Source organism: Phalacrocorax carbo, chromosome Z (assembly GCF_963921805.1).
Source record: "Phalacrocorax carbo chromosome Z, bPhaCar2.1, whole genome shotgun sequence".
NCBI lineage: Eukaryota > Metazoa > Chordata > Aves > Suliformes > Phalacrocoracidae > Phalacrocorax > Phalacrocorax carbo.
In genome coordinates this window covers 71,275,867-71,300,871 of record NC_087548.1, presented here as the reverse complement: position 1 = coordinate 71,300,871, position 25,005 = coordinate 71,275,867, and the positions used below count along the sequence as shown (strand labels likewise).

The 25,005-nt window shown below is 35.1% G+C and overlaps 1 protein-coding gene across 1 annotated transcript in view; it reads right to left on the bottom strand.

Moving 5' to 3' along the window:
* The window catches only part of LINGO2 (leucine rich repeat and Ig domain containing 2), a 538,957-nt gene that overhangs the window by 235,295 nt on the left and 278,657 nt on the right, over nt 1-25,005 (bottom strand). The window contains exon 3 of the mRNA XM_064438384.1: nt 617-700. The gene's annotated coding sequence lies outside the window, so the exon portion shown is untranslated. The remainder of the gene's footprint in view (nt 1-616; nt 701-25,005) is intronic.

Below are 25,005 nucleotides of genomic sequence, written 5' to 3'. Positions count from 1 at the left end.
TAGTTCCACTCCCTCTGGGGACGTAGAGACTATTGTCCCTAAATGTTTCTAACTACTTTTCCTCCCAAACAAGATAATGCAGCTAAAACTGCACTGATTTTCTTCCAGGGAGGAAAAAAAACAATCACAGAAAGATCCTTCATAAAAGGACAACTCACCTGAAGCAAATATTTCACAGAATAAGGCTGGAATAAGTAATTGCTTTAAAAATATAATTTGAATTTCTAGAATGATATTTTTAAAATTCATGAGTGTTTTTCTAGATTTAAAAAAAAAATCAACAGAAAATAACATTTCAAAAACTGACCTTCAGCTCATCAAATTCTTGACATTGCAACATCTACTCCTGACAAGAGTGGGCAAAATTTGGAAGCATTGTGTACATACTTAAAGGATTATAAAATAATTTTCTGTGCTAACTGAATTGGCTGGGGACCGAAAATACTTGGATCCATGACAAAACCTCATCTGAAGGAGATAATGAGATACTGAGTATTCATGTTTTGTTAACACAGAAGGCAAAGTTTATGACACTTAACACAGAAATATCACATCAAGAATACAGCAGCTGAGATGTTATTACAAACACAAATGAGACCACTGAAGGGAAACTTACCAAGTTGAAACTTCTCATTGCTCACACTCGTGGTGATAGTCTTCTACTATTTCCCTCCTTCAGACTGTTTATCTTCATATCAACCTTATTAAAAAAAAACAAACCATAAAAAAATCAAACCCAAACAAACCAAACCAAACCAAACCAAACCAAACCAAACTAAATTAAAGTAAACTAAACTAAACTAGATTAAATTAAACTAAACTAAACTAAACTAGATTAAATTAAATTAAACTAAACTAAACTAAACTGAAATAAAATAAAATAAAATAAAATAAAATAAAATAAAATAAAATAAAATAAAATAAAATAAAATAAAATAAAATAAAATAAAATAAAATAAAATAAAATAAAATAAAATAAAGCAATGACATTAAAATCTTTAGATCAAGTAACTTGACTAGCTGGGTCAGATATCTTTCAATAGATCAATGTAATAGAACATCTCCTTTCATTATTTTTACATTTTGAGACTGAGTACATAGCACATCATAGACAGACCTTAAGCACTCATAAAGAAGCGCTCAGCATAAACTGCTAAAGTTAGATAATATGTCTCCTCAGTTTCCCTGTATTTTATTAATTTTATTAAATAATAATAGAAGCTTAGGACTCTTGTATTTGTAGATGGCAGGAGGTAAACCCTGACATGCGCTGATGCAAATAGTAAGGATAGATCTTAGAATCATAGAATGGTTTGGGTTGGAAGGGACTTTTAAAGGTCATCTAGTCCAATCCCCCTGCAATCAGCAGGGACATCTTCATGAACAGATTGCTTAGAGCCCATCCAACCTGACCTTGAATGTTTCCAGAGATGGGGCATATACTACCTCTCTGGGAAATCTGTGCCAGTGTTTCACCACCCTCACTGAAAAAAATGTCTTCCTTATCTCTAGTCTGAATCTACCTTCTTTCAGTTTAAAACCATTACCTCTTGTCCTATTGCAACAGGCCCTCTAAAAAGTTTCTCCATCTTTCTTATAGTCCCCCTTTAAGTACTGAAAGGCCACAGTAAGGTGTCCCTGCAACCTTCTCTTCTCCAGGCTGAACAACCCCAGCTCTCTCAGTCTGTCCTCATCAGAGAGGTGCTGCAGCCCTTGGATCATTTGATCATTTTTGTGGCCTCCGCTGGACCTGCTCCAACAGCTCCATGTCATTCCTGTGCTGAGGGCTCCAGAGCCGGACGCAGCATCCCAGGTGGGGTCTCACCAGAGCAGAGCAGAGGGGCAGAATCACCTCCCTCCACCTGCTGCTCACACTGCTTTTGATGCATCCCAGGATATGTTTGGCTTTCTGGGCTGTGAGCGCACATTGCTGGCTCATGTCCAGCCTTTCATCTACAAGTACACCCAGGACCTTCATCCCCCAGCCTGTATCAAAACTGGGGATTGCCTTGACCCATATACAGGACCTTACACTTGGCCATGTTGAACCTCATGAGGTTCACACAGGCCTCCTTCGCAAGCTTGTCCAGGTCCCTCTGGATGGCATCCTGTCTCTCAGGTGTGTCAGCTGCACCACTCAGATAGTGTTTTATATCTTAGTTATTTTCCAAAATCTTCTTACTGTTATTGCAGGCTTGTAATACCTGGGGAAGAGCTTAAAAAGCACTATAACACTCATGCATTGATTAAAAAAAATTAAAAACATGGGTGTTTCTTTTTCTTAATTAAAAGGAAACTGACAACACTGGTGAGCTGAATTCCGTGACATAGTGGTTCTTCACTTACAATCCTTTTCCTTCTGGTTATATAATCACTTATAGTATCATTCTTAACATTAAAAGTAAGAAGAGTCATACTGATGCTCCAGATACACGGCTCAGGAAATTAAAATAAGCTTCCATAGTTTCTACCGAGGCTAGGGTTTGGCCTGAAAATAATGACTTATTTTCAAGAAATTTCTTTTAAAATAAAACTATTGTTTTGGATTCTCCACTTGAAACCACCTCTACCAGTTTGGTTTTGAGAAGCACTAGGATTCACAAAATTGGAATAAGTCACCAAAACCCAATACCATTCTGGCAAATAATTTAAGAAGATCTCAGCTGATGTGGTTTTTTTCCTGGAAAAATTTGCCATTGGCTCATCACATTAACTGAACAGGTTTAGATTAGTTAGGATCACTTTTGTTTTGAGATGCTAGAAGTCAGGGAGAACGACTGCTTTGTTTTGCAAAAGTCTTTTTGCATAATCTCAGGAAAACTGTACAAGCTGAGATCTACACATGGAGTAAAGTGAATAAACATAGGATAAGAAATGCTACATATTTCTGCAGGTGTGTTCTTACCTGTGCACTTCTAAATTGCAGACTGGTTGAAAAAAGAATGAGGCTTGACTTAGGTATCACAAAACTCACCTATATACTTCCAAAGTTTCTTTCTACAATTAATACTACATCTAGCTCTAGACTTCCTGTCCCTAAGCTTTCAGTCAAGACAACTGCTTATATGAGACAACTCTCTGCTTCTTACATCCAGTTGCCTTGCAGCTTTTTAAAGACACAGGATTGTGATTAACATGGAGTAGTGGACCAATGGTATCAAGCTTTTCTAATTTTTCTGTGAATAATCATAAAGTCACAGAATAACTGGTTGGAAAGGACCTGAGGAGATCTCTTGACCAACATCCCACTTCATGTGCAAGGTCAGGACTGAATTCAGACCAAGGATTGTTTCAGCTAATATTGAAAAACATGTTTCCGTGATGTATTTAATTTAAAAAGTAAAATGAGAGCAATCATTTTAGTAATTCCACACAATTTGTACAAATTTATAAGGGCAACTTAACCCCAATTTATCTGGTTTGAATTACTTCTCAGGAATTAATTGTCTTATATGCTTTTCTCTTACTTTACTGTTATCTATAATTTAATGCAGTTTCAAACATGAAGGAGGAAGAGGCAACAGTCATAATCTTGCAATTCAGTACATGAAATGTTTTGACTATCCATCCATTTTTAGATATTACTTCTTCTATATCTGGATACAGTGACTCAGTTAAAATTTGCCCCAGTCCAAATTTATGTGGCAGAAAAGCTTTTCCTGCAAACTATTTTTAAAGCCAGCAAAATAGCCACTTCATCCTTATTATAACGAAAAATACTTGCAAGGTCAATGAATAATCTGATGTTTTCTAAGGGTAGCTACTTTTAATAATACCTACTTAAAAGGTATGAAGGCTAAGAGAATAATTTCCGTGTTGTTTCATTACTAGTTTTAGAGAATGTTCTACTGCGGTTATAAATAAGGAACACTAGACAATTTCGACACTGTTCAATGGACTACTTTATTTTCAGAATGCACTATTTTAAACAATTTTCCTGCTAATGTATTATGAGGAATTACATTGTGTGATGCTCACTGCTAAGTGGTACTCTAATATTAACCTGCATTATATACACACAGCATATTACTGAGGAAGGTTATAATACCCACTTGAATTGTGAAATATTTTGTAGAATTCTTTACAAAAAACAAGGAATATAGGCTAAATTCAGCTATTAATGAACACGAAGAGGTATTCAAGGTGACCCCAAGAGGCAAATATTAACTACCTACATACCTAAAAAAAGGGAAAAAATATATCCCCCAGTTTTTATATGCTTCACAGGAAACTCAGGAACAGGTGGAGTTCAGCACAGATATATTCTCTGTTTGGTGTAGGTGACAGGATAGCATTGCTACCTACCATTGGAGGTAATGGGCAGCATCTTGGATCTGTTCTAGTCCTCAGCAGAGGAGTACGATGAAGTTATATTGATTTATTCTTGAAGTATCCCAGCAGACCTATTGGCAAATTTATGACTACTAATTTAATTTTATATCACCTTAATCCAGCGCAAATTACAATAAGACCCCTTCAAAGGCTTCACTTTTAACCCAAACACATCAAAGTTGAGAGCAGGAAGAAAGAGGTTCAACGAGAATGTGTGCAAGAATGCTTCCGGTGTGAATTATCACTGAGAGAGTGGTAATGGACTTCCTCTTTGGGTTTAAGGCAGTACAACTCCGCTATTTGAGAGATGAAAGAAAATGATATAGCAAGAAAGACATCCATTTATGTTATGTAACTATTTTTTTTTATTAATTACTGAGAACCACCTGGGACTTTGATGACATGTGTTTTACTGGTCTTTAAGACATTTCAGATTTTCTTCGTAAACTCAGGATTATGTCAAAAGACTATATAAGCTCCTCAGTGGAAATACTAAATATTTCAGTCCTATCTTGTGAGATGTGCAACCTATTTTCTGAGCCACTTTAGTTTCTCAGTACAAATCTTTGTAATTAAATCACATTTTCTGACAGGACTGAAACTGACTTTTCCTTAAATATTTGGCTGCTTTCAATTTCCTGGCATACCTAAACAATTATGGCCTTACGTACCAACTTAAGGCTTCAACTTGTTTTAGTCCTGAAAGTCAACTGGAATCTTCAGGTAAGAAAATATCTTGTTTATTTATAAATTAAAAGAATTATATTTTAAAGCTTTGGAAGAAGGGAAAAAAATAATTTCACAAGCCCAGAGTCAGAACTGAACAGAAATGAACACAAACTGGATGCATTTAAACTCTTGCACTTGTTTTTAAGGACTTGGGAGTGAGGCAGTCAAGACCTTTGCTATTTCTTCCTGAAATATTTACACACCTCAAAAGATTCAACAACTGAACTTCTGGCCTATGCATACAGGGCTACTTATCAGAAACGATTTAAACTTGATCTGCTGAACATAAATGTCTACTTAGCATCCTGTGTTCTTTCATACTGAAAAATCAGGGACAAGATGAATTAAACTTAGTTCTGGCTTCATTCCACATTTATTCGCATTGGAGTAGGATCAATCATAAACTACTGCCTCACTGGGAAAGGGGAAGAAACAGAGAAAATAGAGATTTTAAGTTATAGTTCTTTACTGAGGATAATCCTAGTCAAGACTGTAGAACAACTCTTCCTTCATTCCCTGATCTTGGGCCAGTATCTAAGCAAAAAGGGCTGGTCACAAAGTAAAGAATAGTTCAAAAAATTTAGATATATCATGGAAGCACAGTATAGCAAGGATTCACAAGAAACAGAAGTCCAGTTTGTACAACTTCTATGTTATGCTTTCATTGTATACTTGCCACTAAAAGGAAATCAGAAACTCCCCCAGCCCTCCCCTGACACACAGTCCTGAAGACTGCCAGTGTTTTCACAAAGGCATAGTCTTTCTAAAAGCAGATGCTTTATACTGTTTCCTACTGCTTTACTACTGAAAATGCAATGTAGAGTGAAGCCTCAGAAATGTGGCAGTCAAATTTTAGTAGAAATAATGGAAAAAATGAAATGAAACAAGCAAAGTAGAAACACTGATAATAATCAGAGCTAATGTGTGAAAGGTCTTTGCTTTGGGTAGTATCTAATTTAGAAACCATGACTGCTTACACAGAAGGATAGATGTTTCTTCAAATACATTTTACTTGACAATTACAACACTGTTTCACCTACCCTGTGCCATTGGTATAATCAAACTTAGACTGTGAAAGGCCATCTTCCTTTTCTGTATAGTTTATGACTGTATGAATGATAGATCTGATGCTGTAGTGCCAAGTATGACTGACTTGTTACTCCACTGCTCATTTATTACTGTGATACATAGTTCAGCAGTCTTCTGTTTCAATAACTTTGTAAGTCCATTACTATAACTTCTTCTGTATTATTTGTTTTTATTTTTCTACAATCACTTTCACAAACATTGGAATTTGAGACATTTTCTCAGAATAGATTCCCTCTAAAGAAAAGCTTCACTGTAGAAACCCCTCCCAGCTGTTTCATTAAAACACCTATCTGAAGATGCAAACTATCTGGCATCATATTTTCCCAGTGGACTAACAGACATAGTACCAGAAGGAATTTCCCCCAGTACTCATGACTGGGCAACCATACTATACGGCCTATCTAAATATCAACTTACATATCTCCAGGCAAATGGGACTAACGGAAACACTGTTCCAGATCCATGCTTTTATTATATTAGATATCTAATTTCCAGTTTACATGTGTCTGAGGACAATTAATACTCATTTGTTCCTGGATACTCTTACTACAAGACTTGCAAACAGAAAAAGCTCCAAATCTTTTCCTAATACGTGACTGGAATTTAGCAGACAGAGAGAAGAGCCACGGTATGATCAGAAAGTAATGTAATAAAAGCAAAGAAAGAACTCAGAGTCAAAAAACAGGCAGCAGAGTCAAGAGACAGTAGTAGTATAGACTACAATTTTTTAAAATTATGTGTAATCAATTGTTCCCAAAATATGTGTAGTAGTATAGCTCAGATTTCATACATGAGATAGAATAGAGTTTTGGGTATCTTAAGTGAATGAAACTATATACTGGCACTACAAGAACTTTCTGTTTTTCTTTTTGGAGAGGAAAACGTAACAGCACAGATCCTCAGTAGCAAATCATATTTCAGATTTTTCCATAAAGATGTAAAGACATGACCAGTTAAGAACTAAGATAACTGTTTCTGAACAAGGATCAAACACAGGCACCATATTCTTTTAACTATGCTTATGACTATTAAAACTGCATTTATTAAACATAGTGGTGATATTCAGCTCAGGTACTCTAACTGTCAGTCCTGAAACCTAGGACGGTTTACCAAGAGGTTGCTCACTTTACACGTGCATCCTAATTTTCCCTTACCAATACTGGAAACAGACTACTGTTGAGCTTGACTTCTGGTCTGAGCAAATAAAGAAATTCTGATGGTGACAGTAACATTTTTGTTAAGTAATTTAGGTGTCTTCCCAGCTGAAAAGTCAGAAATATCTTACCATTGACCAATGTGACAAAATGGCTGAAGATAGGATAAGCACTTGAATCAGAAGCCAATTTTTGAAATTTTGAGGATTTTCTTTTTTATGCTGAGATATGTTGTATCACAACTGGAAATGTTGATCTGCTGTCTTACTCACTAAACAGCACCTATTCATTTCAGAGGGACTATTTATAGATGAACATACTTTCTCAGTATAATCAAACAATGGTAAGGCTTGATTTTAATTGTGTGCCACAGAGAAAATAAGATGGCACCTGCAGAAACAGCAGCTATCACCAGTAGATCTACTATTAAGCTATTAACTAGTTAACAGACCTGCATGTATCTGCTGCTTGACATCCCATCTTACCAGCAGCTGAAAATAAATGTCTTAATTGATTTGTCAAAATGTATGGATTAAAAGGAGCATCTTTTCACCTAACAGAAAAGATCACGTTCATTGCATTAAATATAGGTGGCACACTTTCTGAAAGGATGTTGTGCACATGTATACATTTCAGATGAAAGTACAACGTGCTGCCTCTACAGAAATGCAGAACGAAGTTATGACTTGAACACTGAAGATCCTAAGGGCAGTGGGCTTGAAAACTATTTTATTAAATTGACCACATGTAGGCACCCACTGAATTTTTAACAGAAGAATCAGATGGCTTGCAGGTGCTGGGTGCCATGAACCATGATTTTTTTGAGTACAAGTGAAGGATCCAACCTAATGTTTAAAAACAGTTCAACAAGCAATATTTTCCTATAAGCAGTAAATCAGCTTTTTACTCACTGCCAGCTGTATTTTTATTATTTCTCAGTTCAGAAATACAGTGGCTCCTTACCTGTGAGTTCCTATTCTGAAAAGCTAGTTGCTATTTGATATGACAATAATCTTGTTAGAAACAAGAAAGCTTCAAGAAAATTGTCCATGGGATTAATGTATCAGTTATTGGGATTTCTATTTCTGGAGAGTAGAAAACAAAACAGTAAAGGTATCTCTGAGAAAATGGAGCCTTTATTGGTAATGGGACACATGCTACTGGATCCTTAGACATTTAATAAAAAACCTTTTTTTTATTGTTTCTTCCTGAAACCTTTATCACTCTAATAGATTACATTCTTACACCATAAGGGTGCTTCTTGAAACTCACATCTGCAGAGCAATAGACTATCTGTTGATAAAGTGGTTTTTTGTGTATTACAGGCATTTTGAAAAGAGCTTCTGGATAAAACTAAATGAGTTCCAATAAAAATATGAATAATGTGATAAATTGCAGCAGGTACTCAACAGGATATCAGTGTGGCAGCCAGATGGATAGAGCATGAATCTGTGTAACAGAAGTCTTGTATTAAGTGAAATATCTAATAAAATATGTTACGATATCGAGCTTGCACACTCAACAAAAGTCGTATTAAACCCCAACTATACACTTTTACTGTTGCTGGCCCTTGGTTGGGGAGACTGTGGGAAGAAAAAGAATACACTTAGAATTTTTCTTAGTAATGCCAAAACGGACAGCAACCATATTAAATGTGTCCTTTCTAGTTTGTTCAGTGTTAGAGGTAAAATGCATTTGCATTTTATATGTGTTCTTTGTAAATGATTTCACAAAATGTTAAATCAGGGCTTAGATCAGCCCTTTTAAAATTTCAGTCCCTCCTCTTCCTGCTCATGATGGAGCTATCTCCCATCCGTGCTCCACATTTACTAAACAAGTCCCTTATTTTTATCCTAAAAGATATCTTCTTTAATTAGGAATATGCTAAGGGAAAGCGCAAATACTGCAAAGTTCTCTTTGAGTCTCTAATATAGTGAAATGTGGGGTGCTCGCTAGAGGAAGTCATGAGTAGATACTGTTCTGTCCCTGGGCAAAGGTAGATGGGACAGATGCATAAATTTCTGCTCATTCACAGCTCATACTGCCAAGTAGTTCACTGCACAAAATAAGCTTACCTCACATTTACAGTTTGTATTTTTCATGTTTGCTTCTCTGATAATTCCCACAACAACTCTGAAAGATGCTAAAGGGCAAAAGCCCTTCCTCAGGGATGTCTTAGACTTCAACCAGTTTACGCTGTGTAACAATGACTTTTTGAGCAGACTCCTCAGTTAATAGTTGCTGCAGCTCAGGTACCAGTTCTGCCTACATTTCATGCACAGAGAAATATGATAAATTTATAATATTTAACTAAAAAGGTTAAAGATTATTTCAGGTAGAGTTGTTGTCTTAGTTTCCTAATTATTTTAATTATAATCATTACAGTATTGAGAATACTACATTGATCTGTTAAACAGCTACTACAGTAACCAAAAATTGCCTTTCACGTGTGGATTGTTTTAGCCCCCTCCATTACTACTCTGACTTGTGCTCAATTCAATCTTAATGTCCAACCATGTACATGTAATTAATTATCAGTTCCCTTCCTGACTCTAACACCTTGTACTCTCCTATCGTGTTAGTCAAGCTCAAAATCCAACCTTCACCTACTGGGAGTGCTCAGGTTTATGCTTCTTTATCCTTCTGTATCACCCTTATCTTCTTCCATGTCAGATTTCATCTTCAGGACTCTGTCAAAAATACTAGCCTGAACATAACATTTTTTCTTCTTTCCACTGAAGACCTTCAACCTTCTTCCAATGACAGCTCCTCACATCTTAACAACTAAACAATAGGATATCCAGAAGGAAAAGCAGAATTGTATCCTGGAGATAAATATCAGAGTACTGTTATATTTAAACTGTTGGGGACTAATGCATAGGGAATGTAAAATTTTGAGATTTTTGGCTCTCCACTATCAAAAATAAGCAAAAGTGTAATTGGTTAGTAAAAAGTTATCTTAATAATTTTTGAGATTAATATTTCCTATTAATGACAATATAACTTCAATGCAAGTATCAAAGGAGAGAAGTTCACCACCAAGTATGTGCCTTCTCATGCCAGTGCTCAAACTCCCTGAATGAAAAGTTCGTTCTCCTGGCAATTTCAACCCCTCATGTCTCTGCAGGGCGTGTTGTGGTTATTTCCAGCCTATTGGCAACTTGCCAAAGGCACACCAACATAGTTATTCAGTAATAAATAAAAACTCATACCAATTCTTTGAGTAAAGGAAGAAACTTATGGGACCTTCCAGGTTCATCTGGGCTAGTGCTTCTGATCACCTTGACCGCTATGACTGAGAGGCACCCAGCCATCAGCCCTGAATACAGTTCATCAGCTCTGTGACACTGTATGCACAGCTACTGTAGGATGTAAATTTTGTAAATGTAGTGATAGTGTTTAATAATGTGTAGAACAAATCATTAGTACTAAATGTATTGCTAATGAATGAATATTTTGATTTTAAATTTAAAAACTGATCAGTTTTCAGAGTATACTGATCAATATACACTGTAGCTGACATTTTATCAGTATCAGATACTCTCAGCAGAGTAATCTCTATTTTCTGAACCCACGCATAGACATGCAGAACCAGTTGCAACACAGACCTTCAACACTAGATTGCAGACAACACAGAGGTATCAAATGTAGAAGAAAGTACAGTTTTCCTTCTTTAGGAGATCCCATCACGCTCCCCGTCAGATAGAGAATAAACCTTTGATTACTACATATAAGCCTGTTCCCAGGATGCCTGCGTAAAGCGCACAGAATTTTATTTCTTTTCCTCCATACTCAGGTTTTATTTATAAAGTGGAAACAGAACTAGACTCTTCCTTGTTCTCACGCTTTAAGGTGTCGAAAACCTGTGTTTCCAATCTAAAATGTTATTTAAAATAATCTTCCTAAGAAAAAACTTGAGTAATTTTAATACAGAGTTCAAAACATTCTTAGTGCTAGAACCTTTTAAGAGTAATTCTCTAATAATTAAAAAGCTTTTCTTCTTTGATATTTTTCTTACCAAAGATGAAATTTTTGTTCAGGCACCTTAGCCAGGAGCCTAGTGATTATTCTTTTATCTGTTATGTAGGAGCCCTTATTTTCAATGATGCAATAATCTTACTAGTAAATACCAATATAGAGGTTACTTCACAGTTTTACAGTTCTAGCTTCAACTTGCTATACATTTAATCCTCATTCAGACAGGCTATATTCTTAGTGTAGGTCTTTCTGATTTTTATACTTCTGCAAGTTTTCATCTCCAGCTCAGTTCCATTCTGTTCTTAATTTGCCTAAATTTTCTCTAGTAAACAGAGCTACAAATACTTCTGTATATTAAATTTCTGCTATATTTATATCTTAAATATAATCACTTATATGTGATTATTAATAATCATATTTGTGTTATTTTGATACCAATATTTTTACATAGTGAGAGATTATATTAATAAATACTAAACCCAAGAAAATGTACACAAGATAGGGACAATACAGGAAAGAGCAAGAACCATGAAAGGTTTAGAAAATGTGATCTACAGATAAGTTTTGTGATAAGTAAACCATTTGTTCAACATGAGAGGTGACTGAGGTAGAACATAACTTGAGAATAAGAGGCTAATAATTAACTGTTTTCAAGTTTCACTGCAAGCCAGACAAGAAATCTTGATACAACTTGCAGAAACGAACTCATTGGGCAGTTAAGTAATGATTATATTGGGGATGTAGAGGAATTCTATCCTGAATAACTTTAGCAAGTTGGACACAAATCTATCAGGAATGACCTGGCTATAATGAAGTCTACCTCAGGATCTTGGACAGTTGCATCTACTCATTTCATATTTCTTGGTAATAAAAATTGATGTGAGAAATTAAAAATAGCTTCAGCAACAGCAGAACCTGTGAGACTAAAATTGAAGCTTACATTATTCATGAACATCCATAAAGCTTGCTTTTTACAAAGACCGGGTATTGAAGCTCTGCTGTGGCAACAAAAACTTTGAATTTATTCTCAAAAAATGTGGCTGTGATCCTTATCCACATACATTAGACCTAGCAAAATTCAGCATTTGGGTTCTACACTATGAAAGTAACCAGTACCCAAAAAGCCCACAGCCTTGAAAGTAAAACATGAAATAATTGGAAAGAAAATCTGGGAAAACAAATGTGTGCCAACCTCACACTGCTTTAACTTAGAAGTTTATGCAAGACAACATTTTGTTGGTATGACTGAATTAGCGACTCATGCTCTTTCTTTTTTTTTAACCTTGAAGGCACCTGAGACTTCCTCAGTACAGGGACCTGGATAACTAACTCACTTGGATTTCTAAGACCCTGATTTATGCTCTGAGTCCAGCAGCCTAAAATCTACATGCTTAAAAACTATCTTTATCCAAGTCAAATCACATTGCTTCAAGTAAGGCTCAAAAGTACCAAAGATTTATTCCTCATCCTCTCAAGAAGGTGCAAAGACAGGGATTTTAGAATGCCCACAGGAGGTAAGTGCCAGAAAATCCCAAGGCTCAGGTTCAGAATTCAAGCTTTGCTGAGCTGCCTAGAGATTCTCTTTTGTAACCTAGCAGTCCAGATTTTGGTTTTTTTACCTTACATAGAAGACCTACTGATATATTACACGAGAACACAAATTCCATGCTCTGAAGAGGAAACAAAACAGAGGAAAGATATTTAATTTGTAATTTCTAATACTTCTGATATCTTTTTTTTTTTTTTGATAATTTTCTAGAATGTTCTTCTAGCAGAAGGCCCTATGTTGCACCAAAAACTTGAGTTCTTCAGATTACATTCCACAAATTCTAGTGAAAACCTGCAAGTGACCAGTAACAAATTTCAGAATCCAGCACTGAAGGGCATTTTAGATAAGTACTTAGTGAGCATGTTAAATTACAGGGCCTGCAGCAAGGGTTTATAGTCTGTAGAGTACATCAAAATAGTCTGCAAAGTTTAACCACTACCACCTCCTACAGTCAGAATGTTATACATCCTAAACTAATTTCCAAAATTTTACGAAATTCTTTTATTTGAAACTCTTCCACAGGAGTTTCACCACTAAATCAATTTTCATCTACCAGAATACCTGAATTTCTAGAAAGCAGCATTCAAGTCTCACTAGTGCAGGAAGAACATTTTCATTTGTAGTCCAAAAAGCTGTTATTGAAACTTTAATAATACCTACAAAGGCAAAAAATATGGACTGTTCCACAGTCCTCATTCACTGATAGACAGTCTTAAGTGTGACAAGCTGAAATTCAGAGCTGGTTTTTTTTTTTGAGGTCAGGATTCTAGGTTGCTTTTAAAATGGACAAAATATATTTTAAAAGTAAAAATTAATTAAAGAAGTAACTTCCGCACTACAAAATTTTATTATTCTATACAAAGCAACACAGCAATAAAAACAGCAGTAAAAAGCTCATAATGCACAACTATAGCTTTTTAGTGCCATAAAAATGTACTTTCAAGACAGCAGCACATTATAGTTTAAGTGAAGCTCTTCATTAGATAGTATGAGAAAATGAGCCATGAAAGGAAGATAGAAAAGCCTTCTTAATAGTTCCTGTGCAGATAATGTAGATCGAAGACAATCAATAGCCATGCCTCATTTATTTTATGATTTTGAAAACTTAAAGGCAAAATATTAGTATTTGCTGTACTGTTGGGCTTCACAGATCTGCATCAATAATGACAAAACAGATTTCCATATTGTGATGTAATTTATATGAATTTATATTCAATGGCATGTGGCTATTGTTCACTAATATAAAAGGTAACACCTATTCCATTAGTCTGGATTAACTAAAAATTACCTTGGCCTAATAATTTTTTAGTCATCAAAATGACATAAACAATCAATCCAAAGGTTCATAAACACATTATAAAATCACATAAAATGTATGTCGATAACTTAAATGTCAAATTAAATACCCTAATAAATCAGACTAACCTTGTACAGTCTATCCAGCTACTCCTGACTAAAAAATGAGACTAAATATATATGGTTTGCAATGCATTTTTCACAGTATTTTAACAACTACTTCAAACTCGTTAAATATGTTTTTGTGTGGCATTCATACCACCATGTTTCAAATCCTTATTACCTCAGTCAGATATACTTCTTAATATCAATAATGAAACAGACTGTGAAGCTGTACTAGAAACAGAAAAAGAAGGGCCAATATATGAAAAAATATTAAGGAAAAGGTGTGCTGGAAGAAGTACAGCACTGAATCATGTTCTTTTAAAAACACATAGTGGAGCAATTTTATCATATTGAAAATCTACTGGAAGGGTCAAGACAGAAACTGACTGGTCATTCTACGTAAAAGTTCTAGCTAATAATGTTAGCCTAAAGGAAACAAGCTTTTTCTAAAATTCAAGAGAAATATGATACAGTTTTGAATTCCACAGCCTTCTCCCTACACAGATTCCTTATATATTCAGAAATGTGGGTAAGAGGAAACAAGTCTGACCTGATAAAACTTTACATTAATATTTTTTACTTAGTGGCTTTCCTCCTGTAACCTGCTTGGCAGTACCATTATTTTTATCACTCCACAAGGAAAACTGAATGTATAAGCCCCAGGTATCAAACACAAGGATAAGGTTTGACCTCTTGTTTACAATAGGTTTCACTATTGCACAAAAGCTAGACCATACTGCTAATGTATTTGTTAACATATATAGTATTATAGCCTAGTGATTTTCTAAGCTTGTGTAGGAAATTAGTATTGCAAATAATTAAATGAAACTGTGTTTTACTTGTGCTTAATATTTTTTACGAGCAGTGTTAGATCAACAAAGAAAAGCTGCTACTTCACAGCAAGGCAAATCATGCTTACAGAACACAGTGGCTGCAACAAGTACACCACAGACAGAAGCGAATAAAGAGGCCACCTGTAACAGAAAAACATCTCAAGCATGTGCACAGGGAAACAACAAACACTGCAACCAGTGGATTAGAAGAACTTGGATGTATAGAGTTTTAGGGCTGGTACAATTCTTTTGATCAAGCTTCATAGCTGAAGTTTTTGTCATCTATCTCCAAGAGCAGAGATATAAATCTTAGCAAAAATACCTACTTTTCAGACTTACTTTCTCATACTACTTCCTACCCAAAGGTAAACTCATTAACTTTTAGAATTTTACCTGATTTACAATTACATACAGCAGGGAGGTGAATTAGGCTCTTCCACTTTGGCACACTAGACATACAACCTGAAGTGCTCTTTGAATCTGTTCTTACTGAATCCAGTTGCATCAAAACTCTGGTGGTAATGGGTGTTATGTTGGTGGTGGAACTGTTGCCACAATATTTTAATTTAGAGCTTAGGGATTCACAAAATTTTGAGAGGCAAAAAAACTTTTCAATGTTAATTTATTAAAAAGCTTGCAATTTCAGTAAACTGAAATATTTTATTTGCCACCAGTGGAATACATCATAGCACTTGCCATTAATAGAATGCTGTGGCTCACAGGCTTACAAAGAACAGAACACCTAAATACACTAAATACAGTACCTCAGAATTGCAGCTTTTCCTACAGCAAAACAGAGTATTAGTTTACATCTAACTTGAGAACTGTTTACTGTCAGGGCCTCGACCCAGAGAAGCGGATGCTATAAACCACATTTTCCTGTTTCATATAAATTACTGGAGATCTTGTATACTTAGGGTGAAAGAAAGTGTGTAACTCAAGACTGAGTCTACAGGCTGAAGCAAGATTTGGAACTGCATCCAATGGCTACCATATTCCAGTGCTGAAATCGAAGAACAGTGTCTTACAAACTACCACATAGGCAAATCAATCTGATACAGTTTCCATTATAAATCTGCTAGAGATACACAAAATCCCCTCCTTCCCAATCTTCTACATATTGTTGCTTGTCTGTTCCTAATTTATGGATCTGAAATATGCCGTGGACAACAGTATGCTTCCTATGACAGTACATGACTGTTATAGAAAGAAAGAGAGAGGAAGGAAGAGAGACAGAAGAAGAGAGAATGAATCAGCAGTACCCGATACCCGTATGGTGGTGGTACAACCAAAGGACATAACTAATTTCCCTAGAAAACCCTTTTGTAATGCCAGATAATATTTAGTAGAATATTAATTCTGCAGAGTATCACGGTTTGAAAGTAGCATAATCACAACAAAAAATAGCTATCAACTGTAAATCTAATATGTTATTTCCTATGTGTTTGCAAAGAATTTACTGCTACTATAACTAATCTCCTTTAATCATAAAACTCTCAGTCACTTTTATTAGTAGTAAGGGAAAAGGTTGGAAGGAAAAGAAAAGGTGGACCTTGCAAGCAAGGTAGAAATTTAAATAGAATATTTAGCTTCCAGTGTTCACAGAATCCTTCCTCATTAATTCTCATTAATAAGACTTTCATGAAATGAAAGGGAAGAGTTTTGTGATTTATAACCATGTGAGGTAAGGACAGGAGGTAAAAGACAGGAACAAATTATATCAGGCAGTTTTGAAAAATATTAAAGTAATAGTGATGATCACAGTATAAAAAAATAAATTATTCCTAAGACCCTAACAATAGTGCCAATAAAATCTGTCTTAGGATTTTAAACTAAATAACACTTTCTAACCTTGATGTTTATCAGTAAGTTTCAAAGAAATTGGAAAAGATGTTAGTTATAATGCTAACATCTGCATGACATTTGAGTTCCTGCCAACAGCTCCGGGGTATTCACTTGGCTCCATCCCACTCCTTTGTACTGTCTTTGCACTAAGTGGTGAAACAGGATCTCTTGTTGTCCCAACATTTCACTGCTTCCATTATGCAGATAGCTCACTACCACAGACTGGTCTGTGAATATAAAATACGTACAAATCCCAGAGCAAGCTTTTAATGTCTATCTTTGCAAACAAAGTGGGGAGAACAGAGCCTATTTTGTGCCAATTGCCAGTTGAATGTCTTGTATTCCTTTTTCAGTTATCATTAAGTTTTTAACTCTCAAGTTTTCATTTTGATTAATCCACAAATGCATAATTGCAGCCTGAAATGCAGGGATGGGGTAATAGCAAAATAATTATTTTACTGGCTATCACAAGAATTCCTAATATGCCTTTATGCAATCCCTTTTATCTCCTGAGAATTATTTATAAGAGCAGCAGAAAAGAGATATGATCTATTATTAATATAGGCATGAAAAGATCTAATATCCAATAAATAGGTGAGAGTGAAACTTCCTTAACCAGGTTATTTTTACACCTGTTCATCCAGGTCAGCAGAGAAACTAAGACGTAGCCACTTCCAAGTGGTATTTCAAGGCTTATTAGTCAGAGAAATTCCTTAAGTATGTTACTGCCATTCATTTCTGCTATCACACACGGGTGTAAAGAACAAGAACAAAATGAATTAAAAATATTCTTGTCCTTGGATCAAAATTCTGATGTTATATGGTGTTGTTTTACCAAGAGGGGTGACAGAGAAAGGGATAACACATATTCATTCAATGGCAGAATGATCATCAGTCTCTTCAATTCTATTAACATAGTATAACTGTTTGCTATAAGTCATTATCTCTGGTAGGAACAATGCCTTGAGGTAATATTGGACCGTCTCCCTGTACATCTCAGGATTCTTAACGTCTTAGGTTTTTTGTCTATTATTTAAACTCTGTCTTTCTAAACACATTTTGCAGTCCTTCATAACACACACTTAGCAGAATCTGAAATCTGATGGAACCCATAGGCTTTAATGAACTGCATGGATTTTAACAGTAAATAGGAAACTCAGGTAAGAAGTTTAAAGTACTCATCATTAGTTTTACTCAATTTATAAACAAAAGGATGTGAGTTTTTATATTGGATTTAATGTGAATAGAAGAAAGCAACATTTGTTTGTTAGGCTTTTTTTCTTTTTCAGAATAATCTTGCTGTAGATGTCAAGAATGATTAAAGGACTTTGATTTAAGCAAAAGAAATGGGTCCATGAGTTAAAAGACTTATTCCAGGGGGAAATCACTAACACTTTATTTCAAGTGGGTTAGTTCACTGAGGTCTATGCATCACTAGACTTTCAGATCAGCAACTGCAGATCAGGACCCACACCTACCTAAAACATCACCAAGGACATGTTACTTCTTTTCATAAAAGACATTAAGACTTTGCTTTGTATGAACAGGCTAACTTAAAGAAGTACAGTAATCCTTTTCCTCAAGAAATTGCTGACATCCTCACCAATCGCCATAAACAATAACATTATTTAGGAAAAAAAAAGATTAAAAAAATGTGGTAAGGTGCCACACAAAAGCTGAGTTATTAGAAATCCTCTCATGCTTAATGCTAGCTTCACCCCTTGTTGGTGCCTTTCAAAAAGGAGTCAATACAAATACTCTTCAGATTCTTCTACTACTTTTGATCATGCTGGCCACAAAATTCAACTTACACACTGCAAGGACCAACAAGAAATAGACATAACTATGCCTAAATGCATTATTTTCATTTTCTGCTGACCCAGAATGCGCTACTGCTCAATTGCTCATCTACAATGTCTGCTTTCTTACACTAGATACTACAGGACTCTGGCTTAGTCATACCTCCTGTTTATCATACATTTTCTTCTCCTGAACTTTTTTGAGGTATTTCTCTCTCTCCCTCTTTCTACCTCCCTATTTTTCTTTCTCAGGTAATACCTTATATATGTTGACTGTTACTGTACTCTCCCAGGGACAGAAAATCAAGTTTCAAGCTTGCATTCCTCATCTGTACAGCTGGGAATTTAATAACTTTTCCTAATCAGGAGTGCCTTACTCACTGACTTACTGACTGCCATTATTAAAGGTAACTTCTCCTGATCATTCATGAAAAAAAAAAACACAAATAACCAAACCCCAAACCAAAGAACCCAACAACCTACATTTTTGTATCTTCTGGCTTAGCAGGATAAATGTGTCTCTGTGGTCAAGGACAATAGTGGTATTACAATACTGTCAGCACTGCTACAGGAATTCCAGCACTTTAAATCGTTGAGCTACTTGAGATCATACCGGTAACTCACTATTTATGCAAAAATATCCTCTTCCCCCACCTCCTCCTGCACAACTACCACAAAAACTTCAATATGATTAGAATATTTCAGTGTTCCTTCATGCTAAACTGATCATCTACAGTGTAGTAGAATATGATTAGTTTAAATAAATAAATGAAACCCTTCACCTTCACCTACTCCTCAAAGGAGATTTAAACAAAACTATCAATGACTAGATTTTCAGTGAAGAATGAGCAAAATTGAAGGAAGGAGTCTAAACAACTCACTGATATTATGGATTAAAAAAGGAACTAATACTGACTTTAAATGTCTACGCATATTTGCTACTTTTGAGGTTACTTGAAATATTTAGCCTAAGACTAGAAAGAAAATTGAAGAATACTGCGTCTTTGCTAGACTAAATGTCATCTAAAAACATGCATATATCTTCTGAAACACAAAAGGAGAACTGCTGTAGTAATTCTGAAATGTGATACATAAGTTCTCAACTTATTATTAATGACTTGAAAAAAAAGAAGCATATAAGAGCCCAGCATCACACTGACTGTTCTTAAATTACTTCAGAAGGACAGATGCTTCAGCCTTTCTAGTGTCCTTCAGTAGTGCTCAAGAAGACCGGAAAAAATACATTAACATTAAAGCACAAAGGAATTTGATCAAAAAGTAATATCCATTTTTCTGAACAACAAAAATTTTCAAGAAGTGCTTTTGCTCCAAAAAGTAATTGCAGGTGGCTTCACAATTTGGTGGGGAACCTATTATAGCAGGTTGAGTCTAAACAGCAAGAGGGAGATAGAAGCAAAACAAGATCAAATGCTTATTCAGTAATGCAGTGAAGTTTCTTTTATTATTATTATTATTATTATTATTATTATTATTATTATTATTATTAATTTTACCAGTATGATGTGTCCTTATTATGAAGTCTCATTTAACGAAGGCTGTGATTTTAGTCGGTGGAAAAGCATATTCCACCTTCAGTTAGTTGTAGCTGAGCATACTGAATGGAGCCAAAGAAAAAGTACAGCTACAATAAATTGCATCAAAATGGTGGTAAATTACAGAAAATGTCTTAGTCAAATAACACATTTCTTAATGCAATTCTACATATTTTTCTTGGTTTGTCTTTTTTTTTTTTTTTGGTCAGCAGGCTAGCATTAGCCAATATTTTTCTGAGTCTATTTCATCTGCTTTAAAATTTGGTTCTATATTATAAGTTGAACATTTATTTTGCTTAAAATCCAAAGCTTTTATTAAAGCACAAGAGGCTCTAACAGGTTCTATAAATAGTTTTTTGAGCTTTGCATTTAATTTTAAGAAAATGCAGGCTTTTTATTACAGATAATAAATTTGTATGGTTGGAGGTGAAAAAATATGCATATGCATACACAATACAAAGAAACCAATGGAAATAAGAGTTGGACTTTTCAAACAGGAATCACTACTTTAGATGAAGTGATATACAATTATTTTGAAAGGAATTGTGTATACCTAGTTCCCCAAGCATCTCCTTCATCTAGCATCTAAGATACAAGGAAGTTCATCAAACATTGGAATGACATTTTAGTGAATAAGCCACTACTAAGCAGAAAAAAAGGATGCTGGGAGTCACCCACTGCCTGGACTTTGGACTTTGTTTAGCAAATATGAGTAGGTTTTTATTCCTCTGTTGCTCTTTTCTTTTTTTTTTTTCTTTTCCCTCCTGGAGGACAAAAATATAGAAAGAAACCAACAATAATGAGTTGGACTTTTCAAACAGGAAATGCTGCTTTAAAGTGACAAACTATGTAAGTAACAGAATCTAGAATGTGACCTTGGAACTTCAAGGCCAGATTTAGTTTACTAAGCTACAGCTCACAAAATGTCATTACTGCGTATGCTACCATATGTTGTCTCAGTATCTTAGCATATAGAATTGGATTGCTGCATGACTTTCTGAATATGTTCCCTAAATGCAATTTCTTCCTAAGCATACAAAATACAGATGCTGTGATTTAGCATGCACAAGAAGGTCTCAGTATGAAATCTGAGTTCTGAGAGAATTACATTGGCTTCCTGTTCAACACTGAATTGATTTTAAAATTGCTATATGACAACTTACAGTATAAAGCTTTGCACAATTTGGAGTCTGTTTTTATCTAGCCTATTATGTTTAAGAGTTTAGAGGTTGTTGAGACCATCTGAAGTTGGCCATTTCAAAGCAGTTCACATACATTCAGCTGTTATGCTTGTCAATTTGAAATCCATTTCCAGCTGGGGTCTAGAACACAGATTCAGATTAATTTAAACATAAACTTTTATGTTTTCAGTCTGACATCTTCATCAACTGAGCACTTGTGCTTTGTATTTTATGTAGCTGAAAGTACAATAATAAAAAAACAGAAAATTACTTAGCGGAGGAACATTTTTGCGTCAAAAGAGATTCTATTTGTTTGTCCTTGTGCTGTAAATAAACTTGAAGCTGTTGCTAAATACTTGAGATTGCTTTCCAGTAAATGCCAAGGTTTGATTATATATAGCACAAAGGTGTACACCCATTGTTCTTCTGTCACAGTAGTCTGGGATCAGATTTGCAATATACATTTACATTAAGAACTGAGATTATTATTAAATGCTTTTCTGCCAGTGAACACAGGAATGGCTGAACCAGATCAGACCAAAGATCCACCTGACTGGGGCCGAAGGCAGGTGCTTAGGGAAGAGTATAAGGATGAGGCAAACATATCTGTGTGATTTCAGTATTCATATTCTCTCCCATCTTCTAGCAATGCATTGTTTAAGGACTGCCTAAGCAAAGGTACTCCCTTCAGGTTTAAGAATCTTGTATGGATTTTTCTTCTATATGTTTCCTGAATATATGTAGGTCCAACAGTCATGCTATCCTACAGCAACATATATGCACTTTAAATATGCATTTTGTGAAAGAAACATATCCTTTCACTGCTTATGAAGTGACTTTTGGAAATATTTATAAAAATATATATATTCTGATATTGGATATAATAAACATGATTATGCTTCTGGCCAGAAAAACAGACAGAATGCCAACGTGTTCAAAATGTAACACCAAAGATACAGCTTCACTAGCTATTTATCCGAACTTGCCAGGAATATCTAGATCTCCAATAGTTATTTCCTTTCAGACATTACCAATTAACTCCTATCCTCATTCTTAGCATGAAGAGATTTAGCGCAATGTTTTTAAAAGAATTTACAAACATTTTCAGTGATGTTTTAAAAAATAATAACTAAATTTTTCCAATTAAGCACTTATTGCTAATTAAATTTATTTGACTTCATACAAGCTTACTGACACAAAAAATACTGCCTATTTTTCTGATAATTTTTCCTGTACCGTACACAAGACCCACATTGCTTGTGCTTGTGCTGCCATAAGGTGGCAGCATATAACATGTATTTATTTTGCTGAATTTGTATGTAATAGGTATCTATTTTCTGTGTTTTAATTCATTGTCACAATTATCATAAATTACCATAAATTAATATAAACTTTTTAAATACTGAAAAATCTTTTGTGGATGTCTTTATCCATCTTAAACTTTCTCTTTAAGATAATCTTTCCCAAAGAGTACAATGTCAGTAAAACTTGAAGTGCTATAGTTGAAATAAACATCTGACTACGTTTTTGGCTGCAGACTTAGAAACTAATATTTGTTGAAGCAATCTTGAAAATAACAAATTGCTTATAACTATGCTTTAGTAAAGTGTCTATAAGTGTAGTACTCCTTGCATGCCTTCCAAAAACCATCAGCTATACAAAATTGCCATTAAAGCACTGTAATTTGTGAACAAAGACTGTTTTGCTATGGTTGTAGTTTTACATGTTTCCATGTCTTATTTTCAGTGACCAGTGGTTTAAAAAAAAGCATGAAACAAAACAAAAAATCAGATACAATAACTTACCATTGAGGTTTTAACATTAAAGATAACATGGCCAGCTTACAAAATGATTGCTAGAATTTATATTACATAGAAGACTTCTTTTCAGACTGGATTTGGAAAGCTAGAAAAATTTGTGACCTTACTGCAGATTCTGTCAGAAAAGTACGTTCCTTTTATATGCAAGGAGAAGATCAGAGATATTGACTGGGGCTTGGAATATTCTGCTTCTGAGGTAGTCCTTGCTTCGGGGAAGAAGTAGAGGAATTCCTAATGGGCATAATGAAAAATAAGAGTAGTTCACAATAAGAGTGGTTCAGAAGAGCAATAGGTTGTGCAGAAAGGCTGTGGAATTAACATCCTTTGAAATTTCCAAAACTACTGAAGACAGGCCACCAGTAGTCTGGCCTAATTTTGAAGTTAGAACTGCTTTGAGAAAGAAGTTGGACTACATGCCTGCAGCTATGCTTTAAAACACAATTTCTATGCTTTGTATGAATGTTCCTATTCTGCATCAGTGCTGTCCTTGGCATAGACAATCTAACGGAGTATAAGAAAACACCCAGTTGCTTACGATGCATGTATCTACTTAGCGAGGAAGAAACCTGCTCTCCCTACAGGCAACAAAGATGGTGTGCTGACCAGCACTAGCAGCAATAATGTTGCCTTATTTAGCACCTGGGGAACACTCAGAGGTAGGTCAGCTAAACAAGTAGATTTGACTAGCTTCTTTAGTTCTCAACTCTCTATTGTTTGCATATACCCTCAGCACCTTATACAATTATGTTTGGACACTATGTAAATGAAACTCAAAGATTCTCCTATTCCTTGTTCTTCCCTGCCTGGAGTCATAACCCAGGCATTTTAGCCACCTCTGAAAAAAGAGAAGAGTCACCACCACTACTAATTTCTATGCTGGCTCACTTGAATTCAGATAGGGATCTTGTCCCAGTGTGTCACTTCTACGGGCAACACCAATGAATTCTTTCTTTCATTCTGTCTTTCTTGTAAATCCAGTTGTTCTAGCCACAGTTAAGATGGCTAAATAGTAATACAAGTGTGAGTTGTAGCATCACATACATCTCACTATACACCATGCTGTTTTATCAGTGTAAGGACAATACAGAGAATTTTGATAATTTATAACTATAGAACTCTTTATGTGATCAATCCTCAAATTGTTATGAATCTTATAATTCACAGTTACCAAAAGGACAAAAAAGGTCCTTTTAATCTATTTTTGACTTGGCTTTATAAACTTTTCACTGGGAGAAGCAAGAATGTCACAGTACTAATCCTACATTGCTTCCCCCATATAACCTTTTCACAAAGCTCCCACCATGATTAACCCTGGAGCAAGTCTAATTTATATGAAAGGATGTCTCCTACAGTCTTCTGCTCTGCAACGCCTGTAAAACCCCCTTGGGATTGTCTAGAAGCTCTTGCTCATTATGGCAGTACATTGAAGAATATTTAGTCCAAGAGCATTAAAACACAGCCTTACACTGAAGACTATCAAAACAAACCAAAAAGGTATTAGATCAAAATTTTCTCAATCACTTACTTGCATTATATTAATTTTTCTAGCTGTGTCTGGCTTTTTACATTTGTCTGGAGGATTTTCTACTTCCCAAACTGTCACCTTTTCACACATACCCAAATCTTATCTCTGGCTACAAGCAAAGCTTGTGTAGAGAACAGTCCAGAAAGTTTATAAATCAATTTCTGAGGGAAAAATGTTGGCAGGCCCACTTATGGAAATCAGGACCTTTAAAGCAGTC